Here is a 16,805-nt window from a genome sequence, read left to right as displayed (position 1 = left end):
TATATTTTAAAATAAATAGTTCTATTATTAAACACTAGCCAGACCGTTAAGCAAACACAGAAGTTAACTGCAGTCCAGGCGCACACGTCTGATGAAACGCTCTATTTATCTGACGTTTTTGCATATCAGATTTCTCTTCAGCATCACGCAGCCCCAAAACACACTTTTACACGATTCCTGTAATGGGCCCATGAGCACCTGCAGTTATTAGCTATAATATTCCAGCCCTTGCCACACTCAATAGCTTCGGGCGTTAGATGGCCACTTAAGACAGTCATTTGGCCTAAAGAATGATTCTCTCTCTCATTCTCTCAGTGTTAGGTTTTAAGTTGATTTATTGGCATGACAAATATTTGTATCAAAATATACAGCCTGTAATGAACATCTCTCTCGTGCGGGACATACTGCACTGCTCTCACACTTGAGAAGGCTTTTAAATGTGTGGCGTACAGTAGTGGCCAAAATAATTAACATCTTTGCCTTTTATTCAAACATTATTAAATATTTATGGAATATTAAAGTTAAATATGAAATTTTCAGTTAAGCCCAGTAATGGAGGATTAACATAGTAATATTAATAACTGATAAAATCGTAGTCAATGTTTGATTGTTTTTCCTGTAAACATTTTTTTATATCCTTTTCTGTATATTAGAATAAAACCCACATTCTTTGATATTCTGCCTGTTTTGCAAATAGTTTTGTCAAATCAATACCTTCATCAAGTTTAGTTCTCCATTTTGTACCTTACGCCTCATATTTAAATCTAACCTGATGGGACAATCAATTATTGCACAAATGCCCTTCACACATGCATTTTGTGAATTCGGTCCTCTGTGTTTGTCTGCCCATTTTATGTCCACCAAGTCTGTATCTTACAGACCACTCCGCAACGTTGTATTATACAAAAGTACTCAGGGTTTTTCCTGCATAGAGAAATTGGAGGCGGCCGCCTCCGTCAAATGTCGTGCCGCCTCAGACTCTCGCCCAAATTATGTCGGGTGTCTTCACAAGAAATGCTGCATGCATTTAACTGACTGTCATTTGTAACTGCAGTTGTGGCATTACGCCACAGTAGAGGCGCTGTTTCGTTATCAACACACTGAGGCGCTAAAAAGAGTTGCAGAACAAGAGCTGGCTGTGTTTCACGGCTGTTTGTTTTGCATCCAAGTACGTTTAATTTCTTGAAGTTTCTTAAATGAACACATCATTGTAATGTCTTTAGTTGTGCAGTTGAACAGTTTATACTGTTCAGAACGACTCGCACACACATTATTACAGCTTATCATACAATAATGATTTTAAAATGCCAAACTTTGATAAAAGGCAAAAGGTCTCACAGAAGTTGTTTATATGACTGCTGTACTATATTTCAATTATTTCAAAGTCGTACGGTTTGTGTGATGACTAGACTGCATTTAAGACATTTTTTACTTATCATGAGTTTTCCTTTTGTCTTGCAAAGAATAGAGAAACTAACATGGGTTTGAGTCCATTTTGAAATTTGGTCAAACTATCCCAAACTAATCCTAAATTTAAGAATTGATGGGTTTTGGTATTTATTCTTTTATAGAGGTACTTCTCTTCTGCAAGTTAGACTTGTCCACAACAAAAACAGCACAACTTTCCACCAATCGCAGACACACAAGAGTTTCTTCTACAGCCTGCAGAAACAAAGGCCATCCGTGTTTATAAATCTCAGAGATATGTTGCTTTATCAGTCTGTGAAGCATGTAGTCTCGGCTTGCGCAGTGGCCTTGAGCTGAATGCAAAGTACGTCTTATCGCACCGCTCCTCAAACCGCCCAAACGCCCTCATAACTGATTCCAGGCCTGTGAAAGGCACCCAAAAGTAGCCCTGTGAAACGAGCCGTTTCTCAGTTCACATCACTGCATTGCAGAGCCATTATTTAAAACAGATAAAGACTTCTCGTTCAATTGTGTCTGTCAGGAGGAAGAATGAGTGGGATTTCCAGCCTCCGGGCCGTTGGATCGGCATGTCAAGAACGCATTCTTCCTACAGAGCAAACGATATTAACTCATTAGCCGTGAAGTCGGGAATATTCACACCGATGCCAAGATGCAAACTGAAGTGCTGACGTCTTATCCCATAATACAACAGCGAAACCCATTGAGAAACAATACTTGAAAGGCAAAATAGTCAGAAAATAGTCCAAAATCATTCTCGATATATATTTAATCAACAGATTTCATTTGTATCGTAAGATTTGTTATAGCAACTTGACTATGACTGAAAATATATTATGAGAGTGAAATTTGTTACAGTTTTAAGATTTACAGTAAAATTGTAAGATTTGCAATAAAATTGTAAGATTTGCAGTAAATAAAATAAAACATTTTGTATTTACTTTTCTAAAAACATTTCAAAAGAGATATCGTGATAACATCTTTATCATGAATTATTTTGGCCCTGATAATCACGCAGTGAAAATCTGATCCTGCGACAGCCCTAATTTATAGTAGCAGAAAATAAATCTGTATGTTGTACAATATCCGACATAAAGAATGTAAAAAAGACCTGTAGGCTGAAATCGAAGCCCCAGAGCGCTGCAGCGAATTAGTGGCCAATGAGATCGGCCCATATGGAAACAGTCGACAAGCTTTTAACGAATCACAGGGCTCTGTGTCACCTGGGCCGTGAATTAAAATGCCCTGTTATAAATCGCTCTCATTAGGCCACGAAACACATGGTGGCCACGGCAAGCCTCAGCCCCCGAGGGACGGGCAGAGATGCACAAATTCATTTCAGCTGTTTGGAGACATACTTATAGAGAGAGAAAAACATCGAGCGATCAGAAAAGCGATTTCTCGCCTGCTTTTCAGGGGAGTAAATAGCAGATAACAAAGGAAACGTGAACAGACCAAGTTATTGGATCACTGTAATAAATTGCTTTCAATAATTCACACTCACACGTAAACGAATGTTCCATTTCATCTGGAAAATATCCAGCGCTGAACTCGGCAGCGAGACGCTTCTCGATCACACACGCACACATAAATGACGCACACCTCAGGTCAACCCCCCTGACCCAACACTTATTGATTAATGTGTTGCGATGATTTCATTTGAGACCCGTCCGGGTCAAAGGATTCATGGGTAATCAATCAAGTCTCCGAGGAACTGCAGGGAAAAATGAAGTACAAGCGGGGGTTCATCAGCGGGCTGAGGCGGACACAAACAGGGTGACTGAACTAATCTTATTTAGACCGAATGAACGAGCACACACACAGGAAGCCACTCGACGGCGCATTTCCCAAAGCTCTCGGCCCGGATCAGTTGACTCCAGCCGATGCCCGTGCTGTGTGAAGGAGTTAATGAGAAACTGTGTTTTCAGTACTGCCGGGTAACACTAACGTTATTAACACGCATCCAGACCTGCTCGGATAATGGTGCTGTTGTGTACACCGTGCTGGTTCGCATTAGGTTGAATAATGCGTTTTTGCGGTCATTGTGAAGTCTGGTAACTGCAATATTCAACCAGACGTCTACACAGCACAGAGATGAGGTCAACGGCATAGGAACACCAACAAATGCTTACCTAGATGTCGAAATAATACTAAGGCAATTAAAGAGCAGTAGTGAATGAAAATGTTGACATGTATTTTTCATTATGAGCATAGTTGAGCCAAAGGCAAAGACGTTTTGTAAGCAAAGCACAAGTGGGCAGGCAGCGAGGCAGAAGGCATTAAACATCTCGCTCTATTCAGGCATGACATCAGCGTTCCGGATGTCAGACGGAGAGATGACTCTGTTAGTGTAAGTGGACACACACAACCATGTACTATAAACAGCAGATGACAGATCAGGGACGATACTGGCATGGTTCAATTCTGTAACTTTACAAATCCAAAATTCTAGTACAAACCAAAACCGCGCCAAACTGGCCACTCCAAAGTAATGAGCATATATACCTCAATAAGCGTTTTCCAGTTGTAAAAGCGGACACAGTTTAAAGGTTTGTTCACTCTAGTTCTCTGAACAACAGTAATGTTCACGTGAAAGCAGTTTACACTCAGAATGCACTCATTCATTCAATCTCCCTTCTATAGATTTTCAAGCAGCTTTGGAAGGAAAGCAAGCATTCAGGTGAGACTAACAGATGGCCCCTAATGTCCCCTCAGAGGCTCCTGATAAAGGCCAGCCTCGATTCCTTACAACAACTAAAAACGAATACGCTGAAGCAATGCGCAATAAACCCACCGAGCATAAAAACATGCGGTCTCGTGCATGTGAGAGATCAGTACACGGCAGTTTCTCCGCAGACTGCGTCAATTTCCCCCGTTTCTCCTTTGCGCAGCTGCGCTCGCCAGACGTTCAGAGCGAAACAAGTTCAAAAGGAAGTGAATTAGATTGTTTGGCACTAAACGCACGTGAAAACAGTTGTTCAGTAACGTTACCTTGAGAACAGGAGTGTAGTGAACGCATATAGGCTACTGGAGCATTGCAGTGAAGGAACTTACAAAATCAAAACATCTCCACCATCGTTTCAATGAACGCTTCAAAACAAAACAAAAAACTATATTCTTGGCACAAGCCGTTTGACAAGCGAGTCACTCAAGGCTGGTGATCACCTTTGTCATAATGTGAAGGAATGGAAAACGACAGGTAACCAAAACACTCACAAAGGTCATTTATCTCCAATTATACCTGTTAAAAACCTACGGGCGCACAGATATCCAAGCACCTATTCAAGAAAAACAATAGACACAGCTGATGTTTCTACTGTCCCCGTGCGCAAAAATATCAGGTTGAACTTACCCGCGCATTCGCGCAGCTCTTGGTGTTGAAGGGTTTTCTGAGCGCCGGTGCGCGCAACCCGCACACCAGTCTCCGGACACAATCAGTCTTTTACGCAATGAAATCGTCCTTGAGCGCAAGTATAAACAGTGATACACTTTCTCTCCAACGCAAAAGGCTTAAATCCCGTGTGCTCTTTAAAGTTAAGTTCAAACTGACACTCTCAGGGTCATCAATGTCCTGATATCCGACTATTTTACAGCAGCTACTGAGCAAGAATAAAAAGGCTCCTTGTTTGGATCCCCATCATGTGTCTGAGTGCCACCTCGGCACACCGTGTCCCCATCTCGCCAGTCTTCCAAAGAAAGCAAATGTCAGGGAGCAACAAATATCTGCATGTACATCCAGAGTTCTCCAGCTGTATTTGCTGAAACAACGTGCTGGCGAAGTCCAGGTGCAGCTCCGGTATAATGCGCCGATGTGCGCACGGTGACAGTCCGATCTCAGCGCACACACCGACTGAAATGCGGGCTACAGGGGGTTGCCAGATATTCATGTGAACACGAGAAGTGCGTTGGAAACCGATTACAATCGTGAATGCAAATTACTAATATTATACAAAATATTCTCAAAAAATAATAAAAACAAATTTCTTTATAAAGAAAAATAACAATTTCATTCATAATTTCGAACCAAATAAACAAACCATTAAATATTGTACAAATCCCACAAGAATCAAATACGATAATAAATTCCCTCTTTACAATCTACTAGACTCAAAATCTGACAGAACAGCCATTTGCACTTTATGTTAATATCAGTCTTATCAGCTCACTTTAGGCTAGAGGAATACAAAATAATAATACGTATAAATGCACAGTGACTAAAACTCCTTACCACCTTCATAGTGCAGTCACAATGAGACAAATTTACTCAAGACAGAAGGGACCAAAAACTCAGAAACTAAATTCACGATTTATACACACTGCTGAATCACACTACTGTTATAATGCCAAAGTCATTTGAAATAATAGACTTCCCTAATGACAGTTTATTTGAAACACATTCACAAACATCACGTTTATCCCTCAAGAAAAAGGTCCTCGTAAAAGAGATTCCGAGAATTTATTGGCCAGAGTTAGTGGACGTTTCCTAAGAAACTCTGGCAACCCTGTGCTGAGGCAAGATGTAGCTCGAGCACAATAAAAGGTCTAGAGCTCCCCCTAGCAGTGAAAATGAAGTTCTCTCTCTCCCACTGTCAGTCTACACACAGAGCATTAGTTCACTTAACTCACCAGCTGACTCTGAAACGAGTTTTTCCAAACGGCAAACAATCCTCAATACTTAATCCTCATAATTACAGCTCTTAGCCCTCTGGGTACCTGTAGCTCAATTGAAATAGCATTGCATTAGCAGCTTGAAGGTCATAAGTTCAGTTCTTGGCAACGCATATAGGCCTACTGCTTGAAAAACATGTGGACTATACCTTAAAATGCATTTTAGGTTGCTTTGGAGAAAAGTATATGGCAAATTTAATGTAACGTTAGCCTAAATGTCATTCATAGAGAAGCGGCTGAGGGTTACAATAAAAGTGTTGTGTGCTTTAGACACCGAAATGCACAAACGTACCAGTACAGAAAAGCTCGATATATACCGTATAAACAGATGTAACTTGTTAGCCCTCATTTCATTTATGTTAGCCAGTATATTACCGGTTGTTAGATAAAGGCAAAACATAGACATATTCAAGTCATATGTCCTTTCTGACAGTCAATTAAAGACGCAATAGCTTCAGTTTGCAAAGCGGGAAAAGTCAAGTGATCTTGGGTTATAAACAACCGTTACCACATTTACACATTATATTCGTCTATCCAGGCAAAACATCATAGAAAATACCTTATATGAGCTTCTACGAGGGATATTTCATGCAAGTTGAATTTGCCGCCTCTGCGTCTGAGGTGCAGCACACTATGCTTCTCCATGCAAAAAATCAGGCAGTCCAGGCATCTGGCGACGCACTTACGGCCTACCGCGCATGCGCAGAATACCAAAGAGCCTTCCAGAAGGTCTAAATCGACTCAAATTGCTCGTTTCCATTTCATTTTTACGTTATTTTCCTTTTTTTAAGTAAAAATATACTTTTGAAATGTGTTTCGATTTGTTGAGAACTGTTGGATGGGCTAAGATGACAAACAGAGGGGTTCTCTTCATTTAAGGGTCTAGAATTGCCCCATGTGTGAGATCAGGTTTTTATTATAATATATTTTATAATATATTTTATCTTTACATTTTTAATTATTAGTAACCATCACTGTTTTGCTAATATTTAAGCTAGGGTTAGCTTACTGTGTGCCCTAGTAGGCTGACTACATAAAACACTTTTAGCAACCATATAGCAACCATATTACGTTAAGGCTTTTTAAACAAGCTAAAAATACTGTTTTAGTAATAAGGCGGAATGTTCTGCATTGCATCATGACAGAAAATCTCTTTCTTTCTTACGCATGCTGGGAGCAAATGTGCTAGTGTTGTGTTCATCCAAGTCCTGGACGGCCTCTTATACCGTACGCATATGGCAATAAATGTTGAAGTTTTATTGTTGTGTCTATGATTTCTGACTCCATTGGGAAGGAGGGTCCGTGTACGTTTTATTCATTTGATATCTTATGTCGTGAGATCAACCAGATGTACTCCGGGCAGAATCTCAAATGAGTCTTGGGAGGCTTTTACGGTACACTTGATCTTTTCATGATGGGATATGGGATATCCAATTAGTAAAAACACATAAACTAACCAATTGTGAATATCCCCTAAGGTCCTGTTTTTGGTTAATCCGATTACAGTTAGTAGGTTGAAATAAAATCGATTGCCACTTATTTTCTGTAAAGTGGGTTTTCTGATGAGTCTCACTTGAATTTTGAGAAGAGCTAAACGAAAGGAAAACAAATTGCTATTGATCAACAGTAAATGTTTGCTAACAGTTTGCTATGTATGAGCAGCACACATTAAACTCTAAACAAAATGGCCACGTCACCCGTCTCATGATTTGTGAGTTATTGCATGAAATGGATTCCCAGGATAGTCCACTGTGTCCCATTAGTCTTTATTTGTATAATAGGTACTGTATTAAAATCATGATTATTAATATATGTAATGTATTGATTAGATTTCTTGATTTGCTTGAAAGATCTGAAGTGTTCCAAAAGTGTTCCTAATTTGCACATTTTGAAACCCTTTGAATTGGTGAATGTTCATCACTTGGGTTGGGAATAAGCTTTCAACATGGCAGTCTTGCCATGAAGTGCCCTTCAGAGCCTGATTTATGTTGTTTGGAACAGACTTAATAGAAGTACAGCGAGTTTTTTGTGAATTGCAACCAGCGGCTCACTCCACCCCTCCACCTTCCCTTTTGAAGCACTACAGAGGCTGACAAAACATGGCGAGTTTACATGCCAGGGACCTGTGGTGTGTGTAGATAGAAATAGCTCATTCTAAGGTAAGAAAAAACTTGTCATTGTAAGGTCTTTATACACCCCTGAACACATATAATATACATAACTATTGCATTTCTGTCAGTAGATCCTCCAAAAATGACAGACTGGTCCTTTAAAGAATGATCAGAACATAAATTGCCATACACTGTATGCAAAAATCTGTACTTTTACGGTACAAAACAGACATGTGCGGTTGCCAAATGTTTGTAATCATGTGAACAACTTTACAGTTCAAACTAAGTTTCATATATTACAAGTTTCGATATATTTTACTTTTAACTGTATTTTTCATCAACTGATATTTATGCAATACATAAATCTTTAAATAAATATATTTAATACGTTATAATTTAAACGTAATTAATAATTATGATTTATGTAATACATACAGTAGGAGAAGCGAATAGTCAGCAGAAGTTTGCAGTAGGGCGTAAATCTGCTTTACCCTGTTACCTTGTTTTAACTTTTGACTAGACTGTTGCCTGTTGTTAGTTAAGATTATTTGAGCTTGTTTATTTAATCTACTTGTTAACTGAGTGCTAAGGTGTTAGCGTTTTTCTTCCGTTGTGTACTGTGTTACTGAAGTCACATTAAGTTGCCGTTAACTGCTTGTAACGGCTAGACATTATAGTTTTGCACTTATAAGCACGGAGCTAGTTGATCGCTGTTTGATCCGTGGCCCATTCAAGTCGTTCAGGCTTTGTTTTGCTAATCTAGAAGGCATGTTCAGCTGTATTCTGTTCGCGCTAATCTAAACATATACTTAAGCGATGCCTCTGCGCTGGCGCGGTAAGCGTCAGCCCTCCTGTGTAAAGACCTTCGACTCTACCTGCGCGATTCGTGTAAGACTGACGAGTGTAAAGACCTGCGACTCTACCTGCGCGACTTGTGTAAAACTGACGAGTGTAAAGACCTGCGACTCTACCTGCGCGAATCTACCAAGCAAAGACACCGGCAAGGCACATCAGTATATTTAACATACCTTTGCTTTCATTTAATTGTATACTAACATCATGTGTTTCCAGTTTATTCCTGTACTCCACCTCAGACAGTGTTGTCACCCAAGACGCAAGGCACACGTTCTGAACTTCCACACCCTTACCTCCGCGTTTGACCTCACGCACCTTGCCGCAGCCGGTACTCACAGATCAGGAAACCAGCTTGATCTCATCTACACTCGTAACCCCACCACAGATAACATTAAAGTCACACCTCTTCACATTTCTGACCACTTCATCACTTTCAACATGCTCCTTCCTACATTCACTACACCTACACCACTACCCGTTTATTTTAGATGGAACCTTCGCGCTCTCTCCCCTAGCACCCTCTCTGCTAAAATGACATCCTCTCTTCCCTCCAACTTTGCATCTCTAAATGTCGACACTGCCACAGACACCTTATGCTTATGCACCAACACTTACATCCTGTCTAGATAACCTTTGTCCTCTGTCCTCCAGATCAGCTCGCGCTACCCCCTCCTACCCTTGGCTGTCTGACATCCTCCGTGAACAACGGAGTACACTCAGGGCTGCTGAAAGGAAATGGCGCAAGACCAAGAATCCTGCTGACCTAAGGGACTACCAGTCACTTCTCTCCTCTTTCTCTGCTAGTGTTACCACAGCTAAAACGTCTTTCTATACCACCAAGGTGAGCAATGCACCTAACACTCAGCAGCTTTTCAAGACATTTAACTCTTCTTTGTCCCCCTCCTCCCCCGCCCACTTCATCTTTGATTGCGGAGGACTTCGCTGTATTTTTCACTGAGAAAACATTATCCATCAGCAAACAATTCTCAGCACCTCAGACCTCGGTACACGCTACTCTCACTTCAAACATTGAACTTTCCTCTTTCACCATACTGACTGATAATGAAGTCACCAGACTTCTCTCCAGCCACCCCACCACCTGTCTCCTTGACCCAATCCCCTCCCATCTCCTTCAGGCCATATCCAGCACACTCACACACATCATCAACACCTCCCTGCTCACCGGCACTTTTCCATCCACATTCAAACAGGCCCAGGTCGCGTCCCTACTTAAGAAACCCACATTGGACCCCTCTACTACCGACAGTTACAGACCTGTCTCTTTCCTCCCATTTATTGTAAAAACACTTGAAAGGGCAGTTTTCAATCAGGTGTCTTCCTACTTATCCCAGAATAAACTACTGTATGACAAGCAGTCTGGCTTCAAAACAAACCACTCCACTGAGACTGCACTGCTATCGGTCACGGAAGCACTTCGGCTAGCCAAGGTGGAATCTAAATCCTCGGTCCTGATTCTGCTAGACCTATCTGCAGCTTTTGACACTGTCAATCTCCATATACTGCTAGCAACCCTGTCATCTCTAGGAATCTCAGGCTCTCCTCTCCGCTGGTTCAAATCCTACCTCTCCGGCAGATCCTTCAGGGTGTCATGGAGGGGCTCGCTGTCCACTGCTCACCACATGATCACTGGGGTCCCTCAGGGATCGGTGCTTGGACCGCTGCTTTTTTCCATTTACACGACATCCTTGGGACCCATCATACAGGCACACGGCTTCTCGTATCACTGTTATTCTGACAACACCCAGATCTACATCTCGTTTCATCCAGACGATACCACTGTAGCAGCTCGCATTACAGCCTGCCTAGAAGATATCTCTGCTTGGATGAAAGAGCATCACCTCCAGCTGAACCCTGCCAATACAGAACTACTCGTGTTTCCGGCACACCCCAAGGTGCAACACAATCTCACTATCCAACTTGGAAATACCACAATCACTCCAAAACAGCCAGGAACCTCCGAGTCATATTTGATGAACAGCTGTCCTTCAATGATCACATTGCAAAGACAACGCGGTCATGCCGATATGCCTTATTCAGCATTATAAAGGTTAGACCCTATTTCACTGAGCATGCGGCACAACTCCTTGTCCAGGACCTGATAATCTCAAGGTTGGACTACTGCAATGCTCTCCTTGCTGGTCTTCCTGCAAAGGCTATCAAACAACTCCAGCTGGTTCAGAACACAGTAGCACGCCTCGTCTTCCAACGGCCCAAAAGGGCACATGTGACACCCCTTTTCATCTCTCTCCACTGGCTACCGGTTGAAGCCCGTATCAGATTCAAGTAACTAATGCTTGCCTACAGGACTATCACTGGATCTGTAAATCGCTTCCCCGCTTTTTTTTTTAATGTATGCATTTGGCAAACGCTTAAAGCGACTTACAAACAAATATGTAGTATAATGCAATGTAAGTATGTGCAATCCCTGGGATTGTACCTATGACCTTGGCGTTGCTAACGTCATTCTCTAACCACTGAACTACAGGAAAGCAACTTCTTACTGGTGGAACATTCTTCCTAACTCAGTCCGGTCAACCACATCTCTCACAACATTCAAAAAACTACTTAAAACCCATCTCTTCTGTGAATACTTGACAGACAAATGAGAAGAAAAAAACCCTACTAACCCTCTCTCTTTCTCTCAACAGGTATTGGTCTAGCTTTTGCTGAAACTAGTAACTTTGCATTAGCACTTATTGTATTATTGCTCCTGTATGACATATCGCTTATTGCTCCCTGAACTCTCTGTAAGTTGCTTTGGATAAAAGCGTCTGCTAAATGATTAAATGTAAATGTACATAAAGCAGCCCAACTCTGATGTACATAACTGGTGAAATGTGTCACGACGGTGCNCTAACGTCATTCTCTAACCACTGAACTACAGGAAAGCAACTCCTTACTGGTGGAACATTCTTCCTAACTCAGTCCGGTCAACCACATCTCTCACAACATTCAAAAAACTACTTAAAACCCATCTCTTCTGTGAATACTTGACAGACAAATGAGAAGAAAAAAACCCTACTAACCCTCTCTCTTTCTCTCAACAGGTAGTGGTCTAGCTTTTGCTGAAACTAGTAACTTTGCATTAGCACTTATTGTATTATTGCTCCTGTATGACATATCGCTTATTGCTCCCTGAACTCTCTGTAAGTTGCTTTGGATAAAAGCGTCTGCTAAATGATTAAATGTAAATGTACATAAAGCAGCCCAACTCTGATGTACATAACTGGTGAAATGTGTCACGACGGTGCATGGAAGAACCCAAATGCAGGCAGGCGGTGAAGGGGTTAACACAAGACTTTAATTTTAAACAACAGAACAGAAAACAAAAACCCACAATGGGGAAAACAGGACACGATCACTATAACAATAACTCAACAAAAATAAACACTTCCCTTGAAGGGGTAAAAGAAACAATAAACACTAACCACGACACAACGTCCAAAACAAGGTAAGGTAGTCCACAGCTGCTACTAGGCAAGGTAAGAGGAGCACGACACGGGGGATACACATACAATGACCGACACAGGACAATGAAACATGAGGGTATTATATAGGGTAAGACAAACGAGGGATAATGACACAGGGCAGGTGTGGGTAATCAAACACTCAGGGAAAGATAACAAGGAAACGAGAGGAGCGGGGCCAATGACAAGACATTGGAGAGAACGTATATTATTGTCAAAAGGACAATAATATGTTTCTCTCCACACATAACCAAAGGCTTTGTCATGACTCTGCTACAGGACCAAGAAATACATGACTAAATTAAGCAGAGCCATGACAGAAATGTATGAGAAAAAATAACGAAAAGAAATATTATAAAAGAGATACAAGTAATTATGGGACTGTTTGACTGTACATTTTAAGTATTTCTATCAAAATATTACTGAAAAAAAACATAATCTTAAAACATAAACGTAATTTTTAAAAATAAAAGTAACATTAAAACGTAATATCTTACCTTTTTTGTAAATGCCAATGAAAAAACAGGAGCCAAATTTTTGCGACAAAATCCTCAAATTAAAAGAAATAACTATTATACACGCGTGGCTTCGAGACCGCTGATTTTATGTGTTGTTCGAAATGAAATATTATCAAAGAGATACAAGTAATTATGGGACTGTTTCACTGTACATTTTAAGTATTTCTATCAAAATATTACTGAAAAAAAAACATAATCTTAAAACATAAACGTATTTTTTTTAAATAATAAGTAACATTAAAACATAATATCTTACGTTTTTTTGGAAATGCCAATGAAAAAACAGGAGCCATATTTTTGCGACTAAATTCTCAAATTAAAAGAAATAACTATTATACACTCGTGGCTTCGAGACCGCTGATTTTATGTGTTGTTCTGGGACATTTTTTATCAAGATATTTTGTGCATAACATCGCAATTTCACTTCTTCGGCATACTTCAACATTTCAGTCCTACTACTTCAACAACAAAATCACAATGTTCTGGTAACGTCATTTTATGATCAAAAATGTAAATAGAAGGTTCCTTTTTGTTCCAAAAAAAATAACGGGAACCAAACACTAACGTTAGGGGAACGTTCTAAGTTTATTTCTGAACGTCTGCGTTCGGAGTGTTCTGTGGGTCAGTTGTCATGGCAGCCACAGAGCGGCGCGCGCGTTCGAGAGTGCGCGTGTGCGTTTGTGTGTGTGTGTGATGGGGCGGCTCCGGTTTCAAACACAGCGCCCATCTTTAACCCAACAGCACCGGACAGTCCCGCAGCGAGATCCGCAACTCTTGTAAGTTATTCTCCGTCAAACTCTTTCATTTGGTGAGATTTCTTTGATGCTCTTCTCATCTGATACGTTGTAACGAACGCGCATTTGATGGAATCAGACATTATTAGATCGACGCGAGCGGTGGCGCGCATCACTGGCGCTTTGTGTGTCGTTGTTTAAATACACTTTCTGCCTCTGATCTGCGTTTGTAAACTCTTCCCGTCGGTCTTCATGGCTGCAGCCTGTTGATCCTCAGTGCTGGACGGGAAAAGCGGATTGTATTCCCGGCGGCGGCAGCAGCAGAAGGTCTGTGAATAATACAGCCAATAAACAGATCTGCGAGTAACGGGACACGAGTTAAGTCATGTATCTGATCATGTGAGTCAAGAGTAATATTTATATAAACATAAGACTAATGTGGTGTCCAAAACATTACTGAGCCTCTTTAAAGTGAACTGACAGGAACATTTAAACATAAGTGTGTTTATTAAACTACACGACACGTTAGTCTATCCCTGCGGTTGATTTGATTAAAACAAAGAGACTTAAAACAAAGCTGCTTTTCGTAGGCCTACTAAAAACTTTATACAATGTCTTCGTCATTATTTGGACATTTGTATAGATATGTAGCTTAGACTCAGACAGAGATGACTTACCTCAGTTGTGGTGTCATTACATTAAATTAAGGGTTCTCAGAGCTAGGGTACTTTGTTACCAGGGAGACAGCAGTGTCACTGAAGAGCATGCTGGAAGTGAAATATGAGACATGAGCCAGGAAACAGGCCCCATCACCAATAGTTTTATTGTATATTTCCAGTCAACCAGTAATGAAAGTTATGCAAAAAGTGTGCAAATATGATTTTAAATTTTAGGATACCAACAAGCTAAGTGCTAACTGTAAATATTTAATGTCATTTCCACAACATGTAACATGAATGTAATAAAAACAAAATGTGAAGTTTGCAGAAGTTATGTTTCTTTTAAAAATGCTCAGAAAATGGATTTTGTTAAACAAGCTTAATATACTTCTAAAAGAGTCTAAAAGTGCTTTTTAAAGAAGTTTATTTCCTAAGTTTAGAGATGAAAAACTGCCCATAGTTAAAGAAACTCATTCCTAGGTGGTTGGCGAAGAGTTCAGAGAAATGTTATGCCTCAGTCTTTTTCAGTCACAGTATCATTCCTGAGTTATTTCAGTCGCAGTGAGTTTATCAGCTGAAAGTGACTAGCTGGTAGTTCTGCCCTTTACCAGCTTGTCAGATCCACGTTTCCGGCAGCTGCTTTGGGAGAACGATTCATTTATTAAGCAGATAACACGTCAGCTACATCCATGTTACTTTACCCTCTCATTTTTTATTACTTTATTCCGTTGTAATTACACAGAGAAAAGTACTGTAACAGTCTAAAAATGTTATGTTTTGCTAGAAAAAAGTCAAGCTTAAAGTCCCAGTGAAATAAAAAATGATAATGCCTGTTTTTTCATGAAATTTTGTAGTGTTTATTGTAAGCAGTTTATCAATGTGGGTCATTCTCTTTTTTTTCATTCGTGTGCCCTCAAAATCATTAGTTAAAATCTGAAAATGCACTTCCTTCCTGTAATGACTATCCATCTTAAATGACGTACAGTATGTTTGACGGCTTGGGCGGAGCATCCGTTAACTCCTCCCCTTCAACTGTCAGTCTGCTGCCAGTTACATTTAAAAATACAATGGCTGTTTTTATACATCCAATCAAATTGCAGAGAAAGACGAAAGCCACGCCCACAATTTTTCCTCATTAGAAATTCTATTTCACTTGGAAATGCATCAAAATATGGAAGTAAAAATGATCGCAACTTCCGGTTCACGGGGAATTGAATGTGAAGATCTCTGTGCGTAAACAGTCCTTTAAATATGTTACGGAGGATGAGAGCATCAGTCTTGGACACTTTTCATTATTTCTTCATTTTTATTGTACATGAATATTCTGTTTTTGAGAACATCTAATTTTTTTTTTTTGTTTAAATTACAACATATCATGCACTCAAACATAGCTGGGCACATTATGGTAATGATTTTTAGTAGAATATTCATTAAAATACGAAACAAATTCATTCCCATGTTAAAATTATTCTATGTGCAAAGTAAAGAACACAGTTATCGTTATTCTGAAGATTTTTTGTGTTACTTAATTGTGTTGGATAGCTATTTGAAAAATGACTGCCAAGATGTTTTAATGGTTTCGTGAGAATATATGCCAATACTTTTTTATGTTACATGACCCAAATGATACTCTTTCTAAAACAACTGCTGTCCTTACTAAATTAAAAGAGTAGAGATGCACAATGAACCAACACAAAGTAACAAAGAATAAGTGTATTTGTATTAACTAACCATGTCGATCATGGTTAGTTCATGTTAACTCTAATGTCAATGTATGAGACGAGAGCTGTATCACTGGATGTAGTATTTGTCTGTTTCAGAAAGAGACGTTTTGCTGTCTGTTGTATTTATTAAAACAGTGTGGTGGGGGTGGCCATGGGAAGATGTTAATCCTGACATAAGAGCATTACAAAGCCAACAGCAAGTCTAATGTATACATGTAGAGGCCATTGAGTCCTGTGCACAGATATGCTTTCATGCTAATGCCTCTCAACTGTATAGAAAAAAGTTCCAAAAGTAAAACTATCATGATGATAAAATGTAGCTTTCTGAAGCAATACTGTTTTTTTTAAATATATTGAAATGTGCTGAGTGTGACCGCTGTGTCCACACACAATGTTTTATTATTCATGCAGATACTGTTTGTTTGTACATTTTTACATTGCAATGATTCTGTTTCTGAATCGTGCTTTTGTTTGGCTCTTTTTTGTTATATTGTACTGAAAGTATAGTATTAAGATTATATTATTGTGTGTAGTGTCATGATTCTGCCTCATCATGTCATGTCTTTCTTTGTCTAGTGGCAGGATCATGACAGAGCCTCATGTTTTGTGTGGAGAGAAACATT

The 16,805-nt window shown here is 39.9% G+C and overlaps 2 protein-coding genes across 27 annotated transcripts in view; one reads left to right on the top strand and one right to left on the bottom strand.

The window, feature by feature from the left end:
* LOC130551911 (adhesion G protein-coupled receptor L3-like) overlaps positions 1-5,275 on the bottom strand; it is a 234,235-nt gene extending 228,960 nt beyond the window's left edge. For all 26 annotated transcript variants that reach the window (XM_057329936.1, XM_057329960.1, XM_057330007.1 and 23 more), the window contains exon 1: positions 4,778-5,275. The gene's annotated coding sequence lies outside the window, so the exon portion shown is untranslated. The remainder of the gene's footprint in view (positions 1-4,777) is intronic.
* LOC130562440 (multiple PDZ domain protein) overlaps positions 1-16,805 on the top strand; it is an 83,658-nt gene that overhangs the window by 17,307 nt on the left and 49,546 nt on the right. The window lies entirely within an intron of this gene.

This window comes from Triplophysa rosa, linkage group LG1 (genome assembly GCF_024868665.1).
Source record: "Triplophysa rosa linkage group LG1, Trosa_1v2, whole genome shotgun sequence".
NCBI lineage: Eukaryota > Metazoa > Chordata > Actinopteri > Cypriniformes > Nemacheilidae > Triplophysa > Triplophysa rosa.
This window is presented reverse-complemented; position numbering and strand designations above follow the sequence as displayed.